Here is a 14,538-nt window from a genome sequence, read left to right as displayed (position 1 = left end):
ATACAGCCTACAGTCTACAGCTTGGCCGGGGAGAAAAGGCCCCACAGCTTGGCTGTGGATTTTGCAGCCTTACAGCTCCTTTGCTGAGGGACTTCAGCCAGCCATCACAGCAACCTGAATTCCTTCTTTTCCCCTGGAAGTCTACAAAGCTCTGCTTGGTAAGGGTCGCTCGTGGAAGCCAGACGCAGTTGGTCCCGGGTGCAGGGGATCCATGCCAACAGAGGCAAGTACAGACTGCCCAGATTAGAAGTTAAGGATTTCCCCATTAGTTAGTTTAACTAATGGGGAAATCCTTAACTTCTAATCTGGGCAGTCTGTACTTGCCTCTGTTGGTGTGGAGCCCATGCACCCGGCACCAACTGCGTCTGGCTTCCGCGAAGATAGTGCCTGTTCCCAGTGAACAAGATTGCAAGAACCAATAGACTGTTAAGAAAGCTTTAAAGAACCTGTTTGTTTTCATCAATAAAGAATTTTGTTGGACTTACTTTAAGCCTCTACAGAACTTTGTTTTGGGGAGGTCCAAGGGCCTTTAATCTGAGGCAGCCCCGGCGTCCCGTTGGGCACACCGAATTTATGTCCTGTCTACAGTCATATGCACAGGCCCAGCGTGCGACAGCACAGTCAAGCAATGAGAACTAGAAGGTGCCTTTAAAATGATCTTTAAAGTCCAAGAAAGCATTTTGTGGCAAATTGACAGTTAAATTTTTTAACATTTCAGTTGTAAATAAACTTTCCCGATAGCGCCTTTTATCATCCCTGAAATGGCCTCTTTGGGGGCTGTGTTTGACAGCCAGGATGTGCACAAATCCCATGTGCTAAAGCACTCTGCCATGTCTTGTGCATTAGCACATCCTAGGTGTGTGCTTCCTGGCTGATGAATGCAGAACCTGTCATGCATCTTTGGTTATTTACAAACACCACTGACATGCTGCTGACCCTAAACGATATTTGCCAGGTGCCTGATGACACCTAATAATGTCCACTGGCATGCCTGAAAGATTTATAAAATCCGCCAGCCGCCTGAAAACACTGTCAAACCACGGGGAGATTGGGCAGAGATGCCAAACTTTATAGGATTCAGTTGTCATTAAAGGTGAACTTTTTAAAAAAATCACCTTACCTGGAAAAATGAATTCTTTTCAAACCCACATTGTGATCAAGAGCCAGAAACAATAAATCTGAGGTGTATGCTACGGAACCAGATTTAGTTCAATTGTGCTGGTAGAAGCGAACATCTCAGTCCACTCCTCTCTATGGCAGATCTACTCCCTGAAAGTGCGTCTATCCAATTCGGTGGGATGTTTACGCTGCAATTCACCCCTTGATCCTTCAACTTAATATTTTCAAAGCTATGGCAGAAGAGATGCAGCCTTCGGCCTTCACATTTACTGAAGACAATGCAGGTAGATTGATTTCCCATTGGTGACATGAACACACACAGTCAAACCTAATAGATTATAAGGCCCTGTGACATATTTTTATGTAATCTCTGGGAGCCTGATACAACCACTCTACAAAATGATGCTTCTTAACCTGAAGCCTATGGAGGCTGAAAAACTATTTTTTTTAAATGATAGACTGAATAAATAAATATAATCCAAAAGTTTAAAAAGAATGTCAAAGCCTCAGAAAACATTCACACATGAACAATTGGTGCAGGACTTTGAAAGTATTTGTTAAAGGTCAGGATAAATAATTTCTCTTAACTAAATTAAGTCATCCTTTTTACCAGGTCAAATAGGATGCTTCCAGACTTCCACCATGATCTATGCAAAGCTTGGTGAAGTTTGGACTACATTCCCCACAACTAAATCAACTGGTCATGTTAATTAGAGGATTCTGGTAATGTAGTCCAAAAAAGTTAACATTTCGGACCTCTGAATCTCAACTGGGTGCTAAAAAAATATGGCCCTCATCCCTTGAGTGTAGGCACAATTGTTTTATAAACAGCAGTGTATATTTATACCAACACTGTGTATTTCATACATGGCATTTGATATATCTTTGGTGGACTAACTCGTTGACTCTCTATCCCAGAGCACATCATCCCTAGCATTAGTGCTTTGACACTATGTGCAAGGATTAGGCAAGATTTATAGACAGCAAAATGATTTTTTATGGCTACACGTAAGGGAATTCCTATTATTGTTAAGGCTGTATAAAAATATTGATCCACCGTTGCACTGTAAACATAAAACAGTATCTTCTCAAAGAAAGAAAAAAGCGCAACTAGGTGGTATCTTTAAATTCCTTGATAATATGGGGAAAATGTGCTACTGAGAAAATTAATGCCTCCCTAGCTTTTAACAGACTACTATGCAACCATTTTATCTTTGGGTAGAGGAAAAAAGGAAAATCTTCATTGCTTCCTTTACCTATCACATTCTACCTTTCATGTTGGTTTTCTTTTATTAATAACAGTTTGTTCATCTGCTTTCACTCAAGTGTACCAAGGAATTTTGCAGCTATTAAACAATATCATATTATCCCTTTGAGTAGACTTTTATTTCTTCATGAACAAAATTAAGAATGCAATAATTAACTTGCCTTGACATTCTAAAAGATGCCAATAAGTGAGGATTCCCAGTTTTTTGTATTGCATTAGCACAATATATCTCAAAATACTGGTCTCTTTAGAGAAAGATCTGTGTTGCTTAGTTGAAATGAAATAGCAAATTATAATGCTTCTCAGATTTATGGAAAATTCCCCACCAATATAACCTTGTTATTTTCTATATTCCAAACAAATCATTGTATTAATCTGGACAGCTCAAGCAATAATATGTTCTTCAGAAGCTATTCCTGATGCTATTTACTCTACAATCTTATATAGTGCAGGCACTCACCAAGTTACAAACATCTGACTTAGGGCCCTTCCACACAGCCCTATATCCCAGAATATCAATGCAGAAAATCCCACAATATCTGCTTTGAACTGGGATATCTACATCCACACTCTGATAATGTGGGATTTTCTGCCTTGATATTCTGGGATATAGGGCTGTGTGGAAGGGCCCTTACCAATGACTCATAGTTACAACAAGGATGAGACAACAGGAAGTGAGATAAATATAGCCCTTGGAAGAGAAATTCATGAAAGACTTATCATGAAGAAAAGGTGTCTCAACTGAAGCTTTACACCAATCCTTGTTTCCATGACAAGCCATATTTTTCAAAATCCATTCATCATAGAAACAGCAAGTGAAGTGCATTCTTCTGAACAGGGGCGCAGACAGCAAAACAAACACCACAGGAGTGATAACCCTTCCCTTTACTATCCAAAGCTAATACACATATATTTTTGGCTGGTGTTATACTTCGAAAATGTACCTGTTCCAACTTACAAACAGATTCAGCTTAAGAACAAACCTACAGAACCTATCTTGTTTGTTACCTGGGGACTGTCTGTACTTGAAAGTATTACTTGAATGTAAGGGCAATTAACTCTGAGTAAACAAGAAGTTATCCACCACATTTCATGAAGGTAACCCAATGTTCCTCTTAACACATAGCCATATTAAAGATTTACCTGTAATGCATAGCTGCATTCAGTGCTATAACATGGAGATCTTTCCACCCAAAATATCTCTTCCCTTGAAACCAAGGACTGAGCTGATTAATTCCTCTGCAATAGGAAAGAGGCCCATCTATGAATTGGTCCTAAAAAACATTCTATTTCAAAGCTTTTTCTACTTGTCACCTACACAAATGCTTGGCACTTTTTTTTCCTCCTTGCCCCCCAATTCATAGAATACATGCTGATACTCAACCTTATTGGGTTAATGGAAAGACAACTGCATTGTCGTATTTTTCTTGTTATACAAGCACTATCATTTCAGGCTCACACACCAAAAAGCTATGCCTAACTATTGCCTGCTTCTCTGAGTTCTCCTATAACTTGTGCAAACAGTGAACGTAGCATCTGCTGTACTTCATCCTAGCATAAAACCATAATGACCCTTCCAAATTTCCACTATTTCACAGACGTTTTCAATAAACTTCTTCCAGAATCTCATAACATAATGATTTCCACTTAATTGGGTGATAATTAGCACATAGTGTACTATCCCCTTTTATGTATAAAAATAGCTACCACAAAGTTTCTATACCACTCATTCAGCATTTTCTTGAAGTTAAGGATTTCATTATAAAAGAAGAGGGGAAAACATTGGAAAACCTTCAATAGGTCTTTCACAGACTTATTATTGCAATACATTTCTAGGAATCTACAGTATTTGAGAGCAAACCTTCACCTTAGTGTCAGGGATGTTTTCACTGGCAAGTGGAATCGGGATCACTGGCAGAAGAAAGTGGCAATATATTTTGCAGTTTTCTGACACCCTGTGCAGATTATTTGGCTTCCTCATACACTGCATGGAAGGTCCTCTTGCACCAGACAGCATATTTTTTGAGGCAAAACAGTCTGCAGGGGGAACATCTGCATTCCCATTCTACAAAAGGTTCCTTCAATTTTGATCCACACAATCCTAGATCTGACTCTTAGCAAATGTATAGTACTATTTTTTTTAGTACTCATCACCCAGGCTTTATTGCAACACATAAGCACAGTAGTTGTCACTCTAAGTCAGATATTGGATGTAAGAGGAAGACAGAAAAGGGGACAAATCCCAGTAGTCTCCCAACAAGTTGACTACCAGTGTGGGTTCCAAGAAAGCATCTCCATTTTACCTCTTCCAAGATATGCTATCCACATTAAACTATAAAGTGCTCCTCACTCATTGCTCTTTCAGTATAACTCCTTTAATCCTCCACAACAATACTGACTTTGAAGTAAACTATTTTAGTTTTTTAAAAAAAATCCATCTGGCCATGTTTCATGATTCGCCATTTTTATAATTCATTTGGTATTCTGATTCTTTTCGCCTTTTAACATCTTCTAAGACCTCAAGATAAAGAACTCCACCACAGACCAGGATCCAATGATTTGTTTCAACTAGATCCACTACTTCTCCTGCATTCAGCAACCCTCTTCATTCTAGTAGCACTTCCCCCACATCCAAAAATCTTTCCCTGGTTTCAATGAATATATTTTTCAACAAGACTTATTCTGACTTTTAAAAAAAAAATCCAAATTTATGGTTCTTCTTCAAAAGGCCCCTGTGGTGATCTACAACTTTAAAATCAATGTCATAACAGAAGAATTTAGAGCAACATTATACATTTCCAAACCATTGGGAGAGAAGACTAAAAACCCACCAAATCCAGACCCAAGCAAAACATTATTTATTATTTAAGTGCATTTGTTTAGTACAGGTTGAATATCTCTTCTGCAAAAACATGAGACCAGAAGTATTTTTGATTGGGGACAACTGAATATTTGTGTATGCAAATATGGGGTGCATGCAAATATGGGGTCCCATCTTAGAGATGGGACCCCATATTTATGTTTCATATGCATCTTATACAAACAGCTTGAAGGTAATTTTATACACAATATTGTACATGTAACTGTGCTTGTCTACACTGAATGATCAGAAAGCGAAGGTGTTACTATCTCAGTCACTTACGTGGACAATTTTGGATTTTGGAACATTTAAAATTTTGGATTTCCAAATAAGGGATATTCAAACTGTATACAATTTTGTGTCCTGGACTGTGGAAAAAGAGAAAGACAATGACGATGATATGCCCAATCTGCCATCCTTTGTGACTGGGATTTAAAATTGCTTACTCAGAAAAGCCCTACAATTTTCTTTCCATGAACCTACAAGTGGGCCCCTGAAAAAGATAGAAAGTTACGGATAGATACTGCAGCCACGCTCATTTAAGATTTGTGTGGTGATGTATAGCCCCCCCTCTCTGTGGTAGCCACCCGACTCTGGAACTCTCTCCCCAAGGACATCAGACAAGCCCCAACATTGGCAGTCTTTAGGAAGAGCTTGAAGACCTGGCTGTTCCAGTGTGCCTTTCCAGAAAAGGAAACTCCTAGCATCGTGTCCCAAACACACTTTACCAGAGATTTAAGATTGCCTGCACATCACACTTACCCTAAAATCCTTACATTTCACCTGTCATGTCCAGCACTTTTAATTTATTCATTAAATTTGGCCCGGCCCTAGTTTTAAATGTGTCATGATCTATTGTTTTGATGTTTTACTGTTTTGCTTTAATGTTTATTGGTTTGCTTTATGAGTTTTATTGTTGTATTTGTTATGCTGTTGTTTTATTGAGGGCCTTGGCCTTTGTAAGCCGCACCGAGTCCTTTGGGAGATGTTAGCGGGGTACAAATAAAGTTAATAAATAAATAATAATAAATAAATGATGATGATGATGTATAGGTGTGTACAACCTTGAAAAATATACAGTAACAACATTTGTTGACGTTTAATAATTAAATACCTGCTACAAACAATTAAATGACAGCAACAAAAACAATGACATGCATAACCATGTTCTAATAACATTTTTATCTGTGAATAATAATAATAATAATAATAATAATAATAATAATATCACCAACAATAACAATTTAATTTTTATACCCCACCTCCATCTCCCCGAAGGGACTTGGGGCAGCTTACATGGGGCCAAGTCCAATCAACAGAGTTAAAACGTAATACATTAAAACGCATAACATCTATAAAAACAACATAAAACAATATTATAACAATATATAAAATAAGCATCAAAACCAACAATCAATAGTATAATTCAAGTCTCGTTATGGTCTCATATCTGATCTCAGGACTGCTATGTAGTAAAGACTAAAGGAAGTACTATGCACACCACAAACAATTATTATTTCTCATGAATCATAGAATCATAGAATCAAAGAGTTGGAAGAGACCTCATGGGCCATCCAGTCCAACCCCCTGCCAAGAAGCAGGAATATTGCATTCAAATCACCCCTGACAAATGGCCATCCAGCCTCTGCTTAAAAGCTTCCAAAGAAGGAGCCTCCACCACACTCCGGGGCAGAGAGTTCCACTGCTGAACGGCTCTCACAGTCAGGAAGTTCTTCCTAATGTTCAGATGGAATCTCCTCTCTTGTAGTTTGAAGCCATTGTTCCGCGTCCTAGTCTCCATGACCTCCTTCTCTAGTTTTACATAATAGGTATTGTTATAGTAAAGGGAATGGATCTATGCACAAGGTACAAAATACCAAATCCTCAATTACCTTCAGAAACACAAACATTTAACTATGTTGATAACATTGTTATGTGGCAATTAAAGAATTGACCCAACAAAAGGTTTTTAATACACAATTTTCTTGTGCAATATATTCCGTGGGCTTTTAAACCCCACTGATAATCTTTTCCCACTTACACAGTTACAGACATGCACACTGACACAGAGGCCGTTCATGACACATGGAGCTTCCAGGAATCACAAAGAAACGAGCTCTGGATTTCTGCCCATGTGAGCTTCCTCCTGACACTGATTCCATTCCACACAACTCCAAGATGTATGCTGTGTTTGCGATAAGGCTTTCATTTTCCTAGCATCCACGCCATACTATAGAACGGTGCAGGCCCCATATATATTCTCCTTGAACAGCATCCATTCCTGACTGTGTTTGCTGCCAACACATGGCGCAGTAAAACAAGAAATCTGTACACCTTTGATGAGCTCCGAAGTTTCAAAAAAGCAGGCAAATTGTGTTTCTCTCGTTTCTCACTTTTCATGCTTAACAGGTGCTCATTCTCTTTTGAAACTTGGGTTACTCGTTCTGGAAGAAAAATGAATAATGTGCTCTTTTGCATAACATGAAAAACAGGCTGCAGCTGTCATATTTTGCTCAATGTCTAATATCCACAGAAGTAATTAAATGAGTGTGTGTTTTCTTTTTCTTTTTTTACCACCCAGGTTAAAATAATAAGAGAATGGCACCAAGATTTGCAACTTTCACTCCACAGAAAAGTATTTTGAGTTTTTACCTAGCTATTCTCAGCAGTATTTTATCCACGCCATTGCTATCAATCACTGTAGTTCTGCACATGGCTTAAACCTTACTACATATTCAGATGCTTGGCACCTGGCATTTAGTTTTTCAGGAAGTTTCATCAAAAGACAAGTTGTTACATTTGGGTAATAATGCACGAACAAAAGCAGGCAACACAACGGAATAAAACAGCACAGTGCAACGTAATCCATTTTTAGTTTAATCCAGTGAGAAGAGATTAATGAGAGTAAACAGTCCATCCTCACTACATCTACCAGCATCTGTTGGAAAAGCAAGGGAAAGATGACCCACATCCAGCAACTAGCACTGCACGTTCTGATGAAATGATACAGCCACAGATACTACAAATACCTCCCATTTTGCCTACCTTTAGATGGTTTTATCAGCACCAATACATTTGTTCATTGAGAAATGTCAAGAGAAATCACTAACTTATTCAGGGGTCATATCAAAATCCATAATTCTGACCCCAATTCTCGATTTATACATGAGGATTACTTATCTATGAGTATATATGATACATCTTCCATTTTCTCAGCATTACGTTACATAGGTTTTTCTCTCATATTCCATGGTGCAGCAGTATCCTAAGGCAGAGCAAGGGTCCAAAATAATTGTTTATCAGTGGTTGGAAAATGCAAACACAATTGTAACCCACATGTTGCCCAAACTCTGCATTGCAAACATGCTTCATGGGAGCCCACGGAAATCACCTAAGTTCAGATAGAATGCAAAGCTGCATTTGTAACTCACTGATAATTTGATGTGCTTGCTTCCAATTTTAATTAATCTGATGGTTTGGGTAGGTATGAAATTTAGCAATAACATCCTATTTTTAGATTGTTTCCATTTCTACAACTTGTGAAAGGGCAGATAGGTAAGATTAACAATTTATAGATTTTTGTCTATATCAGGGGACCCAAACTAAGTCCCATGGGCCAGATGTGGCCCTCCAAGCTCCTTTACCCAGCCCACATTCTAAACTTTAGACTTAAGGTTGCACTAAGCCTGAAACGACTTGAAGGCACACAACAACAATCCTAATTAACTTGATTATCTCATCATCCAAAAGCAGGCCCATACTGGTAATACTTCCCACTGAAATACTGGTAAATTTATGTTGGTCAAAATTGTTGTTAATTTTAAATACTGTTTTGTTATATCATTTTTTTTGCATGACAAATAAGATATGTGGAGCATGCATAGGAATGTTTTCATTTTTTTTTCAAACTGTAGTTTTTTCTCCTCAACAGTTTGAGGGACCATGAACTGGGCCTCTGTTTAAAAGGTTTGAGGACTCCTGGCCTATGTAATAAATATAGACCACCCCAGTCAACCAAGAACAGAGCAAACTTGTCTTCAAGATACTTAAATAAAATGGTTGTTCTCATCATTCCGTGACCATGTTGTTGTCTTCAAATCATTTCTGACTCCAAGGCAAAGCTATCAAAGGGTTTTGCTTGGGATGATGTAGTCCAAGGCAGTTCGCCATGGTCTTCCTCTGAGGCTGGAAAAGGTTATCCGGTGGGTTTTCGTGGCTGAGCAGCTATTTGAAACCTGGACTCCAGAGTCCTAGTTCATCACCCAAACCACTAGCCCACACTAGCTCTCTTTTCAGGACCATATAAAGGGCTACAAAAGAACTGGATTTGAAAAAAAAGCTACAAGCATATCAGCTACAAAAAACAAGAAGCTAGAAGTTGAGTAGGTGTATTTAGCAATCCTACTATCCATCTGTCATAAATCTTGTTACCATACATCACCGACTGGCAGAGGGCTGTCTGCTAGACAAATAATACTACCATGAAATGTTTTGTACGACATTAATGCCTCTTTCTCTTTCTTTCTCTCTCTGTCTCTCTCCTTTGTGTGCATTTTTCATTGATGCAATGAATTCTTTGCACATAGAAATGGGAGCTTCTAATGTATATGATCAAAAAGCATGAGGACCTGCATTCATATTAGAGGAAACTGTAATCCCAAAGGAAGCTCACTGACACACACAAAAAAATATCTTCACCGAACACAAGGAAACTGGAAATTTCTAATACCACCGTGTCAAACATTCCTGGGTTGCTTTAAGAATATGTTGACTTTTCCTATCTGTCCACTTATATTTTATTAGGTATGTTAAAGACCAAGTTTACAATTAACTGAACAGACAGTGTACAAAAGGCTTTTAGAACTATACCATATGGTCGAGGGAAAGGAACAATCTGGATGATCCACGTTTCAATCTGCAGCCTTGTCCACCTCTATAACACATTATATTGCTGTAATAAAATATTAAGATAGATTAGTTTCCATACATATATATATATATATATATATATATATATATATATATATATCTCAGACTTTCATATTGCCAGGCAACAAGTTTTAGATAGAAAGATTTTTTTAAAAAGAATAAAAAGATAAAAATCCTTAAGGCTTTGGTTACATTTGTTAGCGTATCAGATAGGAAGCACTTGCCATCTATGTACCAAGTACTTCAACAATCTCAGAATTCCAGTTTTACATGAAGTTTATTGGCCACAGTCTAATATAACATGTAATGTATTCATGGAATACAAAAATAAATCAGGCAACACGTTTACGGGAAAAACATTGAATATCAGGATCATGCACTCTTTTTAAAAAATAAATTCTCTTATTGCCTATTTTTCACAGGTATGGTAAACAAAAACATAGGGAAATACTATACATCCTTTAGAAGAAGCTTTTTAGTGTTGTCGAAGGCTTTCATGGCCAGAATCACTGGGTTGCTGTGAGTTTTCTGGGCTGTATGGCCATGTTCCGGAAGCATTCTCTCCTGACGTTTCGCCCACATCTATGGCAGACATCCTCAGAGTTTGTGAAGTCTGTTGGAAACTAGGCAAGTGAGGTTTATATATCTGTGGAATGTCTAGGGTGGGAGAAAGAACTCTTGTCTGCTTGATGCAGGTGTGTCTGTTGCAATTGGCAACCTTGATTTGTATTTAATGGCCTTGCAGCTTCAAAGCCAGGCTGGTTGCTGCCTGGGAGAATCATTTGTTAGGAGGTATTAGCTAGCCTTGATTGTTTCATGTCTGGAATTCACCTGTTTTTTGAGCGTTGCTCTTTATTAACTGTCCTGATTTTAGAGTGTTTTAATACAGGTAGCCAGATTTTGTTCATTTTGTTTAGTGTAGCCATGGAAATCCACAAGCACGTGAACAATTTCAACAGAAAAGAGGAAATCATGAAAATGAACAAAATCTGGCTACTGGTATACTCTTTCTCACCCTGTGACCCTTTCTTGCCTCCCTATCTCCATGCACATGTGAGCCAGGAGCACTTTTTAGTAGAATCATATACAGCCTGCTCTTTCTATGCATGACACTCTGTGATGAAGCACTATCAGTGCTCAACCAACAACAAAACCATGTTTGTATATGAAGCTGACTTGGAAGGGTTGTGTAAAAGGGTGAGATCTGGGGTTGGCCGTTTCATCTACTGAGGCACAATGTTTGGAGACAGTGAAGTTTGACTTCCCTAGGAATAAAGATAGCCTTCTAAAGTCCTGAAAATCTTGACAATATACCTTCCCAATGCCACGACCGCTTAATACAGTTCCTCATATTGTGGTGACCCCCAACCATAAAATTATTTTTCATTGCTACTTCATAACTGTAATTTTGCTACTGCTACGAATTGCAATGTAAATATCTGATACGCAGGATGTATTTTCATTCACTGGGCCAAATTTGGCACAAATACCCAATACAGCCAAATCTGAATACTGGTGGGGTTGGGGAGAATTGATTTTGTCATTTGGGAGATGCAGTTGCTGGGATTTATAGTTCACCTACAATCAAAGAGCATTCTGAAATCCACCAGCAATGGAATTGAACCAAACTTGGCACAAGAACTTTCTTGATCTACAGAACATACTGGAAGGGTTTGGTGGGCATAGACATTAAGTTTTGGAACTGTAGTTCACCTACTTCCAGAGAGCACTGTGGACACAAACAATGATGGATCTGGACCAAACTTGGGACGAATACTCAATATGCCCAAACGTCAACACTGGCGGAGTTTAGCTAAAATAGACCTTAACATTTGGGAGTTGTAGTTGTTGCAATTTATATTTCACCTACAATCAAAGAGAATTCTGAACCCCACCAACAGAGAATTGGGCCAAACTTCCCACATGGAACAGAAAATACTGTGTTTTCTGATGGTCTCTGGTGACCCTTCTGACACCCCCCTTGCGACCCACCCGGGGGTCCCGACCCCCAGGTTGAGAAACACCTGGGGGTGCAGAGACAGAGCTGTGAATTCTTTTTGGGCTTTCATCTGAATTTCAAAGGAACTATCAAAGATGTCATACTCTACCTGCAAAGTAGGTTCAGCAATTTAGATAGTTCATGCAAAGTTGGACTAAAACCCAGAGTTCATTAATTGTCCCTCAGACTTCATACCTTGTCGGGCAGAGATGAGCGAACCAAAACTCTGTTTTCTTGACTAGATAGATACCATCTGAACCTAAGACTACTTGAGCATTAGATGACAATTTCCAGAATGCTTTAAATGAGGGGAAAACAATCCCACTTCAACTATGAGGCTTTCTCTTGCACCCTCCAAGGATCTTTGCCCTCATTGCAAATAGCAAGTCTGCTCCAGTCAACCCCCAGGTTGCAGCTTCTTGGCAGAGTCAGCTTCAGGCTACAGCCCTAACATGCATGTGCTGCTGCACCGGTTAAAAGTGTGCCTCCCACAGCCTCTCCTAGTCACCCCAGAGAAAGTAAATAGGAACAATCAGAATTAAAAATAAGTTTGTAGATCAGAAAGAAAATAGATGTTTTAAAAATTAAAAGATCTTCTTTTTAAGATGCAAGACAGCTCAGAGACTATTCATAATTTATTTATTGTTGTAAGTTAACCAATTTCATAAAACTATAGTATGCAAACATGACAGGCCCTGGGATCTCCAACTGAAGCAAGAACCAAATCATTAACAAGTCAGGACCCCCCAAATTGTGGATAACCATTCCCACTTCAAATACATCTAACAGCAGGAACTACTTCACACTCCAGCCATCCTGGAAACTACAAAGAACATAGTCAGTCACCGAAACCGGGAGAGGAAACCCTGGAAATCACTTTGTTAATATGTGGTGATTAATTCCGAAGTGGAAATCTGAACTTCAAATATTCTCATTGGCTACCTTTCCTTTTTGTACTTTGGGGTGTGTGGCAGGGGGAGGAATCACTAGAGGTGTGATGAAGCATGCAAGTCTCTTCAGGCTAAGTGCCCTCATCAAAGCATCTTATAGGTACATTAAAAATTGAATGGGTATAAACAACTTCAGTAGGCAGAGTTTGAAAATGATATTCTACTGATCTCTGAATTTCATAAACATCAACACTTGGGAGAGTTTGCATGGGAATAAGGCAACTAATTATTGTCTATTGCTTTAGGGCACGCCTGGTGCTCTCTACAGGTATCTCTGCTGATTTTTTACATTTTTTCCTAATGTATTGCCTCTTGAAAGCTTTTGCTGTAACGACTTGCTGATCTACTCCAAAGCATTCCAAGTATACTAGAACCACTTTATATTCAGAAAGAAAGGCACAATAACTTTTGAGACTCTTTTTCGTAAAACGCAGCAGCAGTTGAGAATATAGTGCATGCTTTGCAAGTGAATAGTGAGCAAAATTATGTCTACAAGTCAAATTAATTTGTAGTGTTCATCTGAAGTGCAGCATGTATGCTTTTGTAATGAAAAAGTTGGTGTTTTGGAAACAGAAAGAAGGAGAAAAATAATGCATAACTACTTATTATAGGAAAGCACTGCAATCTTTAATTCTCATTAAGACTATGCTGCTCCCAACACTTAATCTTGTGATATGAAGCAGAAGCAACGATTTCTCACACATAGTATTACTGTAACTTTGGAACCTAAATGTTGTCCAGGTACTTGGAAGGAAACAAAAAATACACAAAATTTCCATGAAAATTTCACACAAGATGAGATCAAAGAAAGATGACCAGGACACTGGAACAATCTTTTTCACATCTCGATGCAATTGCTTGATACTGGCACTTTATTGATGTGAATTCTCACAATCATTCTTCTGCACAGCCTTATTTCTTACCTGGGTTTGTTTTGCCCAGTCCATGTGCTCTATGCTTCTCCCCCACCAACCATTTGGCCATAACTGCACAGTCATGCAGTTTTGGCATTCCCATGAGACCTTCCTCCACTTCACAATACCGGTATTACATTTAAAACCCCCTCGATGGACTGTCACCTTGTCGTGGTGAGGGGGCTTGCGTGTTCCGATGAACCTGTAGGCACAACAACTGGAGTCGTGCACTCCCAGGAGTGGCTGCGGGGGAGGTCCCAGACCAAGCACAGTCCGAAGACCCAAAGACCTCAACGGCGGAGCAGGCGGAGGATAACATGGCACATGTTACAACGGCTGCGAAGGCGGAAGAAGGCTGCAACAGACTGAGAAGCCACGGTCATTGTGTTAAACTACATCACCAGTGGAACCTCACTCTGTGAAGTCTGTGTGTTGATCAGTTGTGCACTGACCTCCACACATTAAAAAAATCCACGCACAGGCGTCTTCCACAGAAAATA

The 14,538-nt window shown here is 39.0% G+C and overlaps 1 protein-coding gene across 4 annotated transcripts in view; it reads right to left on the bottom strand.

Annotated features, from left to right (window-relative positions):
• Nucleotides 1-14,538, bottom strand: part of GTDC1 (glycosyltransferase like domain containing 1) — a 261,309-nt gene that overhangs the window by 209,765 nt on the left and 37,006 nt on the right. For 3 of the 4 annotated variants that reach the window (XM_067472772.1, XM_060776212.2, XM_060776226.2), the window contains exon 3: nucleotides 10,116-10,197. The exons of the other annotated variant lie outside the window; for it this stretch is intronic. The gene's annotated coding sequence lies outside the window, so the exon portion shown is untranslated. The remainder of the gene's footprint in view (nucleotides 1-10,115; nucleotides 10,198-14,538) is intronic. 4 annotated transcript variants of the gene reach the window in all.

The sequence above is a fragment of the Anolis sagrei genome, chromosome 1 (assembly GCF_037176765.1).
Source record: "Anolis sagrei isolate rAnoSag1 chromosome 1, rAnoSag1.mat, whole genome shotgun sequence".
Lineage (NCBI taxonomy): Eukaryota > Metazoa > Chordata > Lepidosauria > Squamata > Dactyloidae > Anolis > Anolis sagrei.
This window is presented reverse-complemented; position numbering and strand designations above follow the sequence as displayed.